Consider the following 15,921-nt stretch of genomic DNA (forward strand, 5'->3'; position numbering starts at 1 on the left):
TGGTCACTGTAACAATGGCCACAGGCTACCTTCATGGACGAGTCCAGGTATAGTCTGATCAGTGATTCTCGCCGGCTTCTCATCTGTCGTGAACCAGGAACCAGATACCAACACCTTAATGTCCTTGAATGGGACCTGTATGGAGGTCATGGTTGGATGTTGTGGAGTGGGATTACGATTGGCGCTCATACAGTTCTGCATGTCTTTGACAGAGGAACTGTAGTAGGTCAGGTGTATCGGGACGTCATTTTGCATCAGTAGGTCCACCTTTTCAGGGCTGCAGTGGGTCCCACCTTCCTTCTCATGGATGATAACGCACGGCCCCATTGAGCTGCCATCGTGGAGGAGTGTCTTGAAACATAAGATACAGATCAATGGAGTAGCCTGCCTGTTCTCCAGACCTAAACCCCATCGAGCACGTCTGGGATGCTCTCGGTCGACGTATCGCTGCACGTCTTCAAACCCCTATGGCACTTCAGGAGCTCCTACAGGCACTGGTGCAAGAATTGGAGGATGTACGCCAGCAGCTGTTTGACCACCTCATCCAGAGTATGCCAACCCGTTGTGCGTCCTGTGTATGTGTGTATGGTGATCATATACCATATTGATGTCGGGGTACATGCGCAGGAAACCGTGGCGTTTTATAGCAACTGCGTTTCGGGACGGTTTTCCCAACTTATCTCCAATACCGTGGACTTACAGATCTGTGTCGTGTGTGTTCCCAATGTGCCTATGCTATTAGCGCCAGTTTTCTGTAGTGCCACGCTGTGTGGCGCCACATTCTACAATTATCCGTAATTTATGAGCATGAGTGTAGTTTTGACCATTGTGATCTACTGTAAGAGTACAGATCAGTTTTCTTTAACTCCCTGTGTGTGTTGCTATTTATTTATTAAAAAGGATCTGACAGATTATTAGGGATTAATAACGAAACTTCCTATAGGCAGGCATCGAATTAATATGTTTTAAGTAACCAAAGTGGGACTCTAATTGATTTCATAACAACATACTGCCAGGTCTATTTTTTAAATTCTGGTTTCCCTGAACTCAGATCATTGCTGAAGGTCTTACAAAGCAAATAAAATGATATAACGATTTCGAAAACCACATTAGATTTTGCTCAAAACCGTGACAAATAAATGAGACACGTCCATCTCATTCAAGTTTGAATATCGTTCCAAAACAAGTGGTACAGCGTCTTTTCATTTTCGTTGTACGTTCTCGTTAAGCACAGTATCGACTAGCATGGAGAGCTACACCAAGCTCGTCTTCAGACTGAAGATTACGACAGCAACATTCTCCTTACTTTTGAGAACTGACGTATAATACAACAAATGAAATATTGCCTTTATTTATTCTCTGTATCATAAAAGTTGTTTGTAGTAAGTTTGTTTGAAACCGAAAAATGAAACAGCGCAGCAGCAAATTTTAAACAGAGGACTTGTACTCATTAAATGAAGAAGTATTATGATACGCTCAGCTATTCCAAACATCTCTGAACTGAGTGGCGCGATGGTTTGGATATTGAACTCGTAATTTGGAGGAATAGCGTTCTAATAATAGTCCGACAACTGTACCGGCGTCAATGTTTCATTCCTACGCATTCTTTGGTAACAAAAGGCTAAAATTTCACACAAGATTAAAATTTTACGAAGAAAAGGCAGCGTGACGGAAAAGAAAGCACGTTTTCGTAGTTGGGCAATATTTCAAAAGCAGTGAATGTTTGGCAGCTACATTCTACAGTTTTAGTACTCAGTAGGCCAGAATAGCGATTTAACTTCTTCAGCTATGAACAGATCAAATATAAGAACTAAGAAGATTAGATCAATTACTGATCTTAAAAACTCTGGTCGTCCTTCATCAAGACTTTGAACACAAGAGTTTATGTGCTAGCTACTGCGACATGATAACCAAGTTTTATGGGTCTAATGAATAAACAGATAGTGTGAATGTCAATTCTTTATTTATCTGTTACCGGTTTCAATATGCGTTGCAGATCATCTTCAGGTCTGGCACCGCCAAGTGCAGTTTATCAACAGTTGTCTGGATCTAACGTAACTTGTTTCTTAAGTTAGCTCCACGTAACTGTTGACAAACATTTAAACTCGTAGTCAGCAAATAACGAATTACAATCCAGACCATTTTGTTTATTTATTACACCGAAAATCTCATGGTTCCTATTACATGGCGTCAGTTACAATGTTTTGCCTATAAATTGAAAATTGCCTTGGACAACATGTGGTTCAACAAGATGCTGTCGCATGGCACTTAGTCCGAGAAACAATACAATTAATACATGAGTCATTTCCTAGTCGCGTAATTTCCCGTTTTCACGATCAGAAGCCCATACCATGAAAATTAACGCCGATTGATTTCTTTTTTTTTTGGTATTCTATATGCGTGGGGTGTATGTTCTGCCGGACAGAACAAACACCATTATCTTTGAAACAGCGGCCGTAAGTATCAGAATTTAGAGGGAGGTAGCGACGACAGCCACAACTTGGCATTGAGGCAATGTAAAGGCGACAGGGTATCGATACCGGATTTCCCCGTTCACGCGTGCGTTCGCCCTAACCTCTTTAGCTCTCCAAGCTTGCTTCCCGTCTGACCCAAGTTCTCACGTCGTCACACACAACCGAGTGGTGTCCTTGTCCATTTAGCTCAGTCGCTTGCAGTGTTTCCTATATTCCCACTAGAGATTCGGACATATCCAACAGAACGGATAGCATTGTTTTTGATACCGTGGGCTTAAACATCAATTTTTAGAGGGAGGTGTCGATGGCTGCCCAACTGGGCTTTGAAACAGTTTCAGTGGCAGAAGTTAAAAAATTGGATCAGACTGAGAATCGATTCCGGATTACCTCCTAACGCGAGAGCTTGCCATAAGTAGTCTGGCTATCCTAGAACACTTCCGGTCCGACCCAAATCCTCTACTTATCGCACACTACCAAGCAGTGACGATGTCCATTTCCCTCTAAACCGTGAATTAACTTTCAAAACCTTTCCTTAAGAATTTACTTTATTTACTAGCGATTCATCAACAACAATAACTCATTTAATCACACTCTGTGAGCGTGCAAGTAGTTGCCCATGGTAACTGAAGAAACAAATAAAAAAAAACAATTTTAATAAATGGAAATTTTATTCCTAGAAACCTTTTTTTCCTTCAAACAGATTTAAAATTGTAATCAGAAAGCACCCTGTAGATATCAAGTTACAATTTATTCAGAGGCATTTTTTTTTAATTTAATTTTTTTTTTTTTTTTTTGCTGATAGTGTAAGCTTTCGGGCTGAGAACCTTGGCGCTGCCTTCCTTTTAACACGGCCGTAGTCACGACCGCTCAAAACAATCACTGAAAGACTACACTGGTGCAAATCTGCAACACACCACATTACTTTACCCTAAAAGTTATAACAACTCACACAAACACATAAGCTATGCACCCCGTAAGAGAGATGGTACAAAACACATTATAAATTATTTGCCACCGAAAGTGCAACTTGTTTTTAAAAGAACTCTTACGATGGAGGGATGGCAACTTTACTTACTAAAATGACCACTTGAATAAAATCCATGAAATGCAGTTTTACATAAGATGTACCAACGTGCTCTACATTACACATATACCACCTCTCAAGATGATAGGCAAGATAAACATATATTTCAGGAATTCGGCCTTTAAAACTTCAGCAATAAATTCGTTAACACCGCATCCGACTAACATGACAGAGGCACCTATTAACGTATGGCAGATTGACAGGGGGATTACTGAACGGCAGATTACTCTAACCCGCCCCAACTCCACAAGGGAAAACGGACCATCCAATTCACAAATAACCACCTTCCCGCGGGTGGGCAAACGGAGAAGAATGGTGGGACGACCCCAAAACAAAGCGGCTGGTGACCTCGCCAAGAAAAGAAGTAGAATTTGAAAAGTAAATCAAACAACATATCTCCAATCACTTAACTTCTAATAAACTGCGATGTCTGACGAAGACTTGGCGCAGCACCCCCAACGCTCTCCCGAACCGTTCGCTGCCAGCCGCTTCCACGGACGCAGGAAGGCGCGCCGATCTCCCGTCTCACGGCGTCGCAGCTGTGTCTCAGTATGCAACCGACCAACCGACCGATCCAACCGCCAATAACCATTGCCCGAGCAACTCGAGCAGACTGGCGGCCTAACGCGCAGACTCAGATGCAGAAACACAGCCCGACCGGGCGACCACTAGCTGAGTTCTGTTACTGGCGGAGTGGCAAGACTCTCATTTTCTGGCTTTAAAGTTCGATCCAAACGACAGACATGCTAGCACTCCGACGACAGACAGAGACTCACTGCCGCACAAATGCGAACGAGAGACAGATCCGCAACTGGTGACGCGAGACTGACCCAGCCTCACTCCGACTGACCTCCTTCCGAGTTGATCGCGCCCCTTAAATGCACGTGAACATTCAACCTTTCCCACCATAGGGAGACACAAAAACTGCGATTACCACAGCGGCGCCACCGCCAGAAACGGAGGGCGACTGCTTCACAGAACGCGCTTCGGCGCGCTCTTCAAAACAGCAATTTTTACCACCGCTCACCTCATCTGTTCGCAGTGTTTCCTGTATTCCCGCAAGAGATTCACACCCCAGTGTGCATCCGCACTGAGGATATAGTAGCACTCAAACTTATATATGTCAAATATATGTCATAGCACTGAAACATAGAATTGTCTGACTGCTTGATGTGCTGAGTGCGAACGCAGAATATCATCCGAACCTCCTATGGGAATGCAAGAAGCACTGTGAGCAAATGAGATGAACTGACGGGAAATACACTTGATAGTGTGCGATAAATTGAGAATTTGAGTCAGACGAAAAGCATGCTGGGATAGTCAAAGCTGTTAAGGCTTAAATTAGCTTAAAGTAGGAAATTCGGTTTCAAGTTACGGTCCAGCATATAGTTTCAACTTCCGCCGCTGAATTGTTTTAAAGCCCAACTGTGGTTGACGCAGGTAACCCTTCGAAATTATTTCCTTGAAGCCTAAGATTTATGCCAGCGAGCATACGATCACCCGCGCATCGAAGGAAAAAATTGAGGCCGGTATCAAAGAAACTGACCAACCTTTCTACAAGATGGTCATAAGAAAATCCAATGAAAGACTGAATATGTGGCCAGTTACTGATGGTTCGCGGAAGCGCTTCTGTGAAGTTTGGATGGTAGGAGACGAGGTACCGGCACAATTGAAGCTGTGAGTACGGGTCATGAGACGCGCTTGGGTAGCTCAGATGGTAGAGACTTTGCCCGCGAAAGGCAAAGGTCCTGAGTTTGAGTCTCGGTCCCGCACATAGTTTTAATCTGCCAGGAAGTTTCATAACAGCGCACACTCCGCTGCAGAGTGAAAATCATAACCTGATATGTTGTTCACAGCATAACAGTACACTGTATACTTTTTGAATAAATAAAAACCTGTAACTTTTAAAACAAATCTGTGTTCTCTATAAAAATTACTTATTGCGTCTAGCTGGGAATACGCTTTATAGAGTAAGAGTCGTGTTGTACTGAGATAATTAGCTGAACATCTGAGTGAAATTGACATAAACGTATGATGGTACAATAACTTGTAAATAATGCTTGGAGAAATGATTTATGTCTCTCATGAGGAAGCGGATAAATGGAGATCGCCGAGGAAGATTGGTAGGCAACTTTCGGTGTTGTTAATCGGCAGTCAAAGAGGGGAACAAAAATTAGTGGTGGTACATACTATACGTATAATAGTGTCTGATGTTTATTAACCAACGTCTTAATGCGCACTCCTCCTAAGCACTGCGCTTCGAGTTGTAGGTAGTGAAAGACTGTGGCGAGAAGTGGTTTCAGCGGACGGCCGATACCGCGTTAAATATGAACATCCGCCCAAGTGCTGAAGAGTGTACCACATTTCAGAACTGCAAACGCGTTCACAGTTGCAGAGAATCCGCGACCGCATTCCTGGAATCGTGTGAAGTTAATTAGTGGACTGCGAGATGAATTATTACCGTGCCGCGAGCTACTGCCATTCTCGTACATCCATTTCGGACCAGCGCGTTCTGGTGGGGAATTAAATCATAATGTTCGCAATAGTGGCACAGCGAAAATCAGCTGACAGTGTAGCCGTCAACCACCACAGGAAGTTAAAGTGACGCAGCCCCTGCGATGTTCTCACGTCTTTCCTAAATTCTACGGTCTGATTTACGAGTGTTGTAATCCGTAATTGTTTCTGTGATTGAAATATATCAAGTCCGTAAGTGCACCGAAATATTCATAAGGCCAGTAATTAGACATTAAAATTTGACTGTTCCTGATCCAGTTTCCCCTCAAGCCGTATTGCCTCCACATTACTTTGATTAAAATGAAGCACTGCGTTAATGGCTGCACCCAGCCACATGTCAATACAAATACACGTGTTTTATCGGTGATGTCGTCATTCCACTGCGTATTTCGGGTTTCACGGCCTTCTTTTATGGAATCGGTGAGGTGACTGTAAAGAACTGTTGTGCTGCAATTCCACATCACCAGAAGAAAACCATGCGCCCATACAATACAAGGTGCTGATTTTTCTCGTATATTGTAATGATTTACATATTGACATGACTACTTAATTTGGGATGATAGAAAGTTATCCAGTCGCTGATAAGCAAAACCTGAACAACATTATAGTCATTGCGAAAACAAGAGAACTGCTTGCAGAGAGAGCCAGAAGAACTCTCAGGGACGTTTATAGTTGGTAAATAAGGAAGAGAATGGCATTAAATATATAGAAAATGAATGCCAAGTGTTTCTGTTGCAAGGGGAAAACTGACACTGTTAAATTAAATGTAGATGTCACCTCTATAGGCTGAGTAACGAACACTAAATTTATAGGAATGAATATTGATTATCGGGTGAAGTGGTATAAACACCAAACATACCTGCAAACAGAATGTCATCAGCAGGTCAGAGTTTTGCGATGACAGTGTAACAGCGAGTTTCTTCCAGTTACGTGCTCTTAACATATACACAGAGTTCTTGTATTTAGAATTCTTTTCCCATGAAAGAAAAGCACAAAGCGTGAAGACAGTTTTAAAAAATACTGGTAGAGCAATAAATTTGATACAGTGAAGGATTACTTAACACAGATTGGGGTTTGTCAAAAGAGTAACATACCGTAAGTAATTATTATGATAATAAAATGTAAGCCATTTAATATTAAACTTTCATTCATTATTTTCTTTCTGTACAAACTTTAATCTCGAATCTCTCCTGTTTGTATTACTAAAAATATCACCGTTATGGTCCTGATAATTGTTGACAGGGTGTGTACAGTTATTTTATGTATCGGTATGTACATACAGTGTTTGTAGTGTGTGCAGTCACTAGTAACGAGTAACGAATGGGCAGTGTAGCACTCTCCTCTTACATTACCAAATATCGGCCATGCAAAAGAGTATAGCACAGTAACTTAGTGCTGTTTTAAGCGAAGTGGCCTCGTTTTCAGAAGGATGAGAGCTCTTGTTTTCATCCGGACGTCCTGATGTAGGCTTTTCATCGTTTCCTTAAATTTGTTCCGATATATTTAGGAATGGTTCCTACAATAAGGTCACGACCGGCTAACAGGCAACATCTTTGACAGACTTGACCCGTAGGTATGTAAGACCCGTTAAAATACGACTTGTGTTACTTTTGTTGTCCTTAAATTGTAATAACGTGATTTTTCCAATATCCTTGTAAAAATGACCCACCGATAAATAAAACTACCACTAACACAAATACCTACTATGCTAAATATTTGGGAGCATGCTTGCAGACCGATTTAGAGTGGAACGACCATGGAAAATAACGGGAAGAAAGACAAATGCTCGAGTGATCATCAATGGAAGAATTCTCAGGTAATTTAATCTGCCTAGTACCTGTACTAGTAAAGACTGTAGTGCAAATAGAGAACATAAAAGGAAGGTAGCGCGTTTCGTGATAGTTTGCTTTAGTATGCACCATGTGTAATGGAGATGCTTGTCGGATTCCAGTGGCAGACTGTACAAGAGAGGCGATGCGCTTCACGCCCTGATTTACAGTTAAAGCACCGTGATCGCGCTTTCCTAGAAATTTAGCAGCATATTATTTTCTCCTACGTAAACCTCCCGAATAGACGATGAAGATAAAATGTGATAGATTCGGGTTCACAAGGGGACTTGACAAAAATCGCTCTTCCTACGCAATGTTAACGGCTGAAACGTGAGGTAACAAACAGTGTAAACCAAATATTCTGCAACACACACCATAACGTGGTTTGCGGAATATAGGTTTAAATTAGGCTGCAGATGTAGGTGTAGTGCAACTTGTATGTGATCAGTAAGGCATGAATTGTGTGACTTTGCATCCTCAAACATTACGTTTCTGTTGTAGTCTATATTCCAATTATAATTCTTGTGTCTTCAGCCTAATTTTCTGTTTACCTCTTTTATAACCAATGGATTCCTTGAAGTCCGCATTGCTGAACGACCTCATACAATTTCTCGCGTTTCTGTTGACGCCATCAGTACAGTGAGATAGAATGCAGCTGAGGTGGTAGAGAGCTAGTTGGACAGTAATAAAGTGCTGGGTTAACAAAACTGCCAATACTGGAACAGTAACTTATAAAAAACAATCGAACCCTTTACAGTTAGTAAAATACACAGTCCATTACTGAGAGCCTTAAACTTACTCCGGACACACTCTTGATGGCTAGCAGGCTAGCAGGCTTATAGACACAATGAGGTTACGGTGCTACGATCGATCAAAACAAATGCTTGAAGTTCAGGAATCCTTCATGGGAAACTGCCTAGAACACAGAGGGTGCCGCAAACAGCCAATCCAAACTGATACTAAAAGCCGCCTCTACGTTGTGTTGCTTAGATTTACCTAAGAGGTATTTGGAAGGGGTCAGCTTCAGTAAATTACAAGGGAAACTAAATATAAATGCAAAGACCCCCATCGCACGTCGTATACAGCTAAAATATAGAAAGCCAAAGCAAAGCAAACAGTGAATTTCAAGGGGTTACAGGCACGCAACCATGGCAGTTAACCGATTAAATACACAGAAAGAATTAGCTAAGCCCAGTGGGCAGAAATGGCAAACAAACAAATGACATAACTATTATACAGGTCACATATGCGGCATACAGCTGCTACCATGTAATGTGGATTTACTAAAATCAGTTGGTCAGATGTCTTACCGAAAATGATATTTTTTTCAGTTATATGAGGAATTGACATTATCTCCTGCTTACATGGCAGACGTTCTATCAATCTCTTTTTTCATTTTGTTCGATATAGTTCGTTACGTTTGGTCCGGGCGGACGTCACAAGACATCCGTTCAAGTTGATCGTTGATGCCTTGACTCAGTTTTTTTTATTTATTACAGAGAGCACGCAGGCCTCTGACCGAATCCATCTGAGCCACCGAGGGTACAGAGGATAGTGCACCTGCATAGACTTATCCCTTGCACGCTCCCCGTGAGACCCACATTCCCATCTCCATACCACTACATTCGTAGTGCGCCTAATACGTGTTTGCCCATCACACTCATTACGCGTGGAAGATTAATCTACCAAGTCCCGTACGAGTTGGGGCATAGCGTGTGCGTTCGCACAAGAAAGTCAATGGCAGGGCAGCCATATTTTAACTGTATAAGAAGGTAGTATCTGTCAACGTAAGAACAGATACCATTGATGAGCCCCGGTCGGGCACACGTTTTCTACATGTCCCCTATGATGTATAACAATGCCTGTTTGCAGCTGTGGTGTCGATTTTATTATCATTTCATTCTAGAGAAGCTGCATGGTCATCAATGGTATCTGTTCTTTTGGGAAGAGATACTACTTTCATAAATAGTTACTCACTGTCTTCATTTTTGGACATTTTTCTTGTTGCACACTGGTGGCAGTATTTAGACATAACTTCTACATCTAAAACTTTATCTGAGATAATACCAATATCAGATGCAACTCCTTACAGAGGTGAGTGACCCCTTTTCATTCACGTCCCATCTCTAGAGACACACACAGGTCAGTAACATTTGTAGGAGATTCACTGTCATGAATATATACCACAGTATCTATTTCTTTTTTGTTTATTTTCATTATTTCCTCTACTATTTTCTTCATAGTGTAAGTAGGCTGTTTAGGTTTTTTTATTGGTAACGCCACCTCTGTATGAAAATCACTGGCTGTGCTGTGTGCAGTCTGTGGCTGCTTTGCATTGTTGTAATACTCGCCATTGTAGTGTTAGGCAGCTGGCTGTGAACAGCGCGTAGCGTTGCGCAGTTGGAGGTGAGCCGCCAGCAGTGGTGGATGTGGAGAGAGAGATGGCGGAGATTTGTAATTTGTCATGAACTGCTATATTTATATATGATGATATCAAGGTAAATACATTGTTTGTTCTCTACTAATATCTTTCATTTGCTAACTATCCCTATCAGTAGTTAGTGCCTTCCATAGTTTGAATCTTTTATTTAGCTGGCAGTAGTGGCGCTCGCTGTATTGCAGTAGCTTGAGCAGCGAAGATTTTTGTGAGGTAAGTGATTTGTGAAAGGTATAGTTTATTGTTAGTCAGGGCCATTCTCTTGTAGGGAATTTTGAAAGTCAGATTGCGTTGCGCTAACAAAATATTGTGTGTCAGTTTAAGCACAGTCGTGTATAAATTGTTCAAAGGGGAAGTTTCAATAGAATCTTTGTCAGTATCGCATACAGCATCAGACACTCCTTTATTTACTTTTTCAAACCTTGCAGAAGGTGGAGGCATGTTCAGAAAACCACACAATAAATTACCTCCTTCCCTGCCCTGTACAAGGCGTCTCAGAGCACATGCTAACCTAAAATTGCTTTCTTAGGTACCAGTGTCAGATTTTTGGAGGAGAAAAATGAAAATTCATAGCCACACGAATTAAAAATCAATTTAAAATTACAAGCTATTCCCACTCTTCATTCTTCAACAACAATCATGCATTCCGTATTTTCACAGCTAACACGTGAACATGAAAACTTCATAGCCTGACACAGAAGCTCTAAATCAATAAATCTGAACCAGTGGAATCCATATCAACATTATGCATGCATTTGTACAATTCTCGTATCCCAAGTTTCGATGCTGAAGCTGAGAGCTTATGTTCTTCATTTGGAGCTGCTTCCTCTCTTTTGCTTCTAAACCGATCTCCATGAAACCTCCATTTCCTAAATACACTTTTTCCACCGCCCATCATGCATAAATCTTGACTTCCATATAAAGGTTTGCGAATTCAACCTTCCACCTACCAATGTGTGTTAGTATCGTCAAAACGTAAATAAACCATATGGAAGAAAGTTTTCAGGCAGAGGTATAGACGTTAGAGAAAGATGTAGATGTCAGCGAAAGATATCGAAAGAAGATAGCCTTCAGACTGACAACAATTCCCCTGAAGCAAGCAGTTTCCCAAATGTCGGAAATGGTGGGAGTGGCCGCGAGTGCAGAGTTAAACAGCTGAACAATTTAAAGGCATTTTTACAGCTGCTATAATGATAAAATCCACACACAACGTAGATTAATCTGTGTAGATCGAGAAAATAATATTTTTGAAAAATCGAATTTTTGGACCAAAAGCCATTACATCCCCCCTTAAACACGGTATTAATTAACGGCTAATCTGTCCTGTATCACACACGCAAGAGCCCAATTGAACATTATTCTAATAAAATACAAGGCTAGCAAGCACTATATGTTTAATAAGCCAGATAAGTAGTTTATAGAAAAATTTTAAGATTAAGTGCGGGCTTTCGTATTCAGTAAACTAGACCCACAAACCAATAGCATGGAAGGTACGAATCAAAATCGAAATTACAATCACCTTTCTCCACAAAATCAGCTTCACGGAGTCTGGTAGAAAAATACAGTCGAGTTCCTTAACTGTGTGCGGGACCGAGACTCGAACTCGGGACCTTTGACTTTTGCAGGCAGGTGCTCTACCAACTGGCTCCCCGCCATCCAACCCCTTTCTGCCCAACGGAGCAGGCGTCCGCCCTAGGTAACACCGGACCTCTAATTTTGTACATTTCTGCCAACAGGTCCCTCCCTTCTGCTTGATCATCACCCGTCGCTGTTGCAGCACCCTCTTGTGGGTCGGAGTCCAATTTCCAGCAGAGACATACGCTTCGGACGTCGCGTGTGCACAGCACAACAGTACAAGCAATGTGTCGGTTCAACAGTAATATCTCCTCGTAAAAATAATTTGTCAAACTACCGTACATCTGTTGTCAGAAGTGAGGGATACTGTTCTTGATGTGTTAAAATGATGACATGATCAGTGAAACTGTACGATGTTTTCAAATAAATTAACGATCTTAGTTTTACATTCATTGTAATCGCTAGCTGACCGTTAAACTGTTAGGTGAATTTTTATTGTACATTGTGATCAAGAAAAACACCGACTCAGCAGTGTTGAAGCATGTAAGAGACTTGAGTTCTTATGAAATGTCATTGTTACGTAGTTATGTTTGAAGTTTCTAGGCGTACTTCCATGCGAACTTTAAAGCGATATATTTCCAGTTGACAGTCAAATACATACGGTGTATCTCTTTATGAAGACATCGTTTAACACAGTGATGATGAAGATGAAGAATCTTACAACGCCGACTGGGTGCCGAGATAGTCTGTATCTGCCAACGATGAACTCCATCAATTATTAAGGAATATTACTTGCTACACCATAGGTGGCATGAGCCTTACTAAGGTAATTTAATTACACTGTTTAGCAACAGCAGAGATAATCCACAAATACGAATAAGCTGAATCTTTGGTTCTCCTCGTGGGACGAGAAAAATATATAACATATCACTCCAACAAATGTGGAATAATACACATTCTTTCTTGCGAACATCTGACAGAAGTGGGAGATAGAAAGACAAGCATGTTCACTTATTTTAAGAAGCATTTCATCAAATAAAATTAGAGAGTGAAAGTACTGAAAAGTAATATGTTATCGTGAAACAGACCAAGGTTCATAGACGTCTCACTCTTTTCATAGCAACTCAAAATTACTTTATGTTAGAAAAGGCTGCTCTCTCCTAATAATTGGATTTAAATTATTTTTTTCCACTTCTGTGAAATATTTGTGATATTCCCATCGCAGAACGGTGGCATGTTGGGTATGTACATTCTGTTCAGGAACACAACGTTGTTTTAATTTTTTTTGCTGGAATAAAACAAGAAAGAACACAGTGATCTCGGGTTTTTGCTGCTATTTTCTTCTTATTGCTTCTGCAGATTAAGTGTCTTGAGAATATGATGATACCATAAATATATGTCTGCCGACTACATGTCGTTATTTTTCTCTGTTGCTCCTATAGGTGAGGTTATTATCAGCGTATGATGATCTTATAAATAAATGTACATGGATAATGGTTATTCTCTTATGTACTTTCGCTATGAACTGTTTCGTATTTTCGGGTTTTGTTGGTTCTTTAACGGTATCACTATATATTTTGCCGTTACATGATCTCATAAGTAACGTATTAAATTCTCAAACACATTTCTTGAAAACAAGGATCTTAGTCGTAAAAAATTAAGTGTCGAGAAGTAACGATAGAAATGATCTGAAAGCGTCCCTAACAAATAATATTCGAAAGCAAAATGTGATCATCACATTACAAGTCTTTTGCTTTTTCACTTAGTTTAACGTATTCTACTTTGCAGAATTAGTGATAGTGACCACAGAACGGCGAAATCGCCACGAACCATAACATAGATTAGGAACCTATTTCTTAAGATCTTAGTGCATATAGTGGTAAACATTCAAGAAACCACTGAAGCGCATGGAGGTAACAGTTAAAGGAGTGAGAACGTAAGCAGAGCGTGTAGCTTCCATTTACCCTCATTGCTAGCCTCACTGCACGTTTTACAAAAGGGTACTACGTTTCCTTCCACGTTCTGTTACTCGGTTACTGAGGTATTCAGTGAAAGGTCAAATACCCATTTCGAAAAAAAAAGAAAGGAGGAAAGAAACATACTGTCGACCGTCCCACAGAACAAACACAGAATGTGGTTTTGTCTGCGGAGTTCCTCACAAACAATTAGTAAAAGTGTAAACTTCATTGTGTATCATCTACAAGAGTGAACACATGATGAAAACCAAAGGCTTGGTTTATCATATCTAGTTCTGGTATATGATCATCATTTCAAATATTTGTGTAAACCCCGCAATTCTCTACTCGATTCTTTCTTATCAGTAGCCTTATCATTATTTATCTCTGTAGCTTGCATGACTTACCTTGTAATATGATACGTGAACGTATATATAAGAAGGAACTGGTGAACGTGCGTTTTCACGTAAACAAAGCATTTCCAGTGCTGAAATTACTTCGGTAGTTAAAACAAGTCTGTGGACCGAAATGGGACGTAGACGTGCCACAGAGCATTGTGTTGGGGATACACAAAATTAAGAACAACGTTTTTTACCTGCTTATAACAAACGTCATCGCACGTGAGCGCAGGTGTCAAGAATGTTCACGAAAACTTCAACCGCAATACAACATTTAAAATGGAAAAATTTATCTTATGAGAAATCCATAAAAACTGTAGACACCGTCGCCAAAACTGCTTAAGATATCCAAGTTTGAAGCGATAAAAGCCACAAAGTTTCTAAAATGGTAGCGCACAGCTGCATAACAAAAAAAAGGAACTGGACTCAACTTAAGGGAAGTATGAGATCAATAGTGTGCTCGTGATACGTATACGCATGTGTGATAGAACAGACACTGTTGACGATCCACAGCTGTGCGAAATAGCTCGAAATTAATTCTCTGGCTTCGAATTCCTTGATATCAGCTATTTTAGGTTAAAATTGACTACCAAATAGTGAAGTAGATTCCAGGTCCGCCCCAAATTTTTATATATCGCTATCTGGTAGTAAATATCAGCGAATTAATTTCGATCTAGTAATAATGTGTCTCGAGAGCGCATAAAACACAGAATTCGTACACACATGACCGCTAAGTTGCAGAAAGTGACGTAGGTAAGGGACTAAACTAAAAAGAACTAGCGAACGAATAATAAAATCTTATCATGTAGAGAAATGACTGTGCAGTTTGTACAATAACTTTTCCACAAAATTTGACAAGAAAGATAAGACAAATTTTATTGATTAGAATATTTCCAGTGTTGCCTGAACAAATTGCCGGCTTCTCTGCTGGAAGTAATGATGTTGTCGTGTTTACTGCTCCTTATGCCAATTACGGAGGCAAAAACGAGCGCTAGCCTCTTTGCAGTAATGGACGGCGCTCTAAGAGCGGAGGATTAAAGGCTAAAGTGTGGGACCCTCAGTCCGAAATGACGTCGGTGCTCTGAGAGAGTTTTTCTACCGTAAGCGATTCAGGACCAGACTGCTTAGAAACACCAATGAATCTCGTTTTATCTCGCATAAAAGTATAGTTCCATGAAGGTCATCGATGACGTTAGAAACGAGCTGTCTATTTTTTCGAGGTTAATGTACTCAGTGTGTTCAACAAATTTATCGGCACTTCTTCTAATATTCTTTAAGATAGCATTTATTTAAGAATTGAAGGTATATCTGACTAAACAATTTGAGCAAATATACAAGAGTTTTATGTTCTTTCTGTAAACCGAAGGATTAATAAGGAAACTATTGTACCTCAAAGTACGTTTGCGTGTTATGTGTTGGGGCTTCCGGGCACTCAACGTCGAGATCATCAGCGGCCTGACATATATTAATAGAAACGAATGTGGACAAACTTAGTAAGACGGAAGCGCAGACTCAAAGAAAGCGGGAAAAGATTAAAAATATTGTGTAAGAAAATAAAACGTAAGGAAAACGAGAAAGGAGCGTCAAGGATGCCACAGGAATTTGTCACTGGCTGGCAACATACGTAAAATATGGGTGAGCCGGTCACCCTGTGA

Source organism: Schistocerca americana, chromosome 8, assembly GCF_021461395.2.
Source record: "Schistocerca americana isolate TAMUIC-IGC-003095 chromosome 8, iqSchAmer2.1, whole genome shotgun sequence".
Taxonomy (NCBI): domain Eukaryota; kingdom Metazoa; phylum Arthropoda; class Insecta; order Orthoptera; family Acrididae; genus Schistocerca; species Schistocerca americana.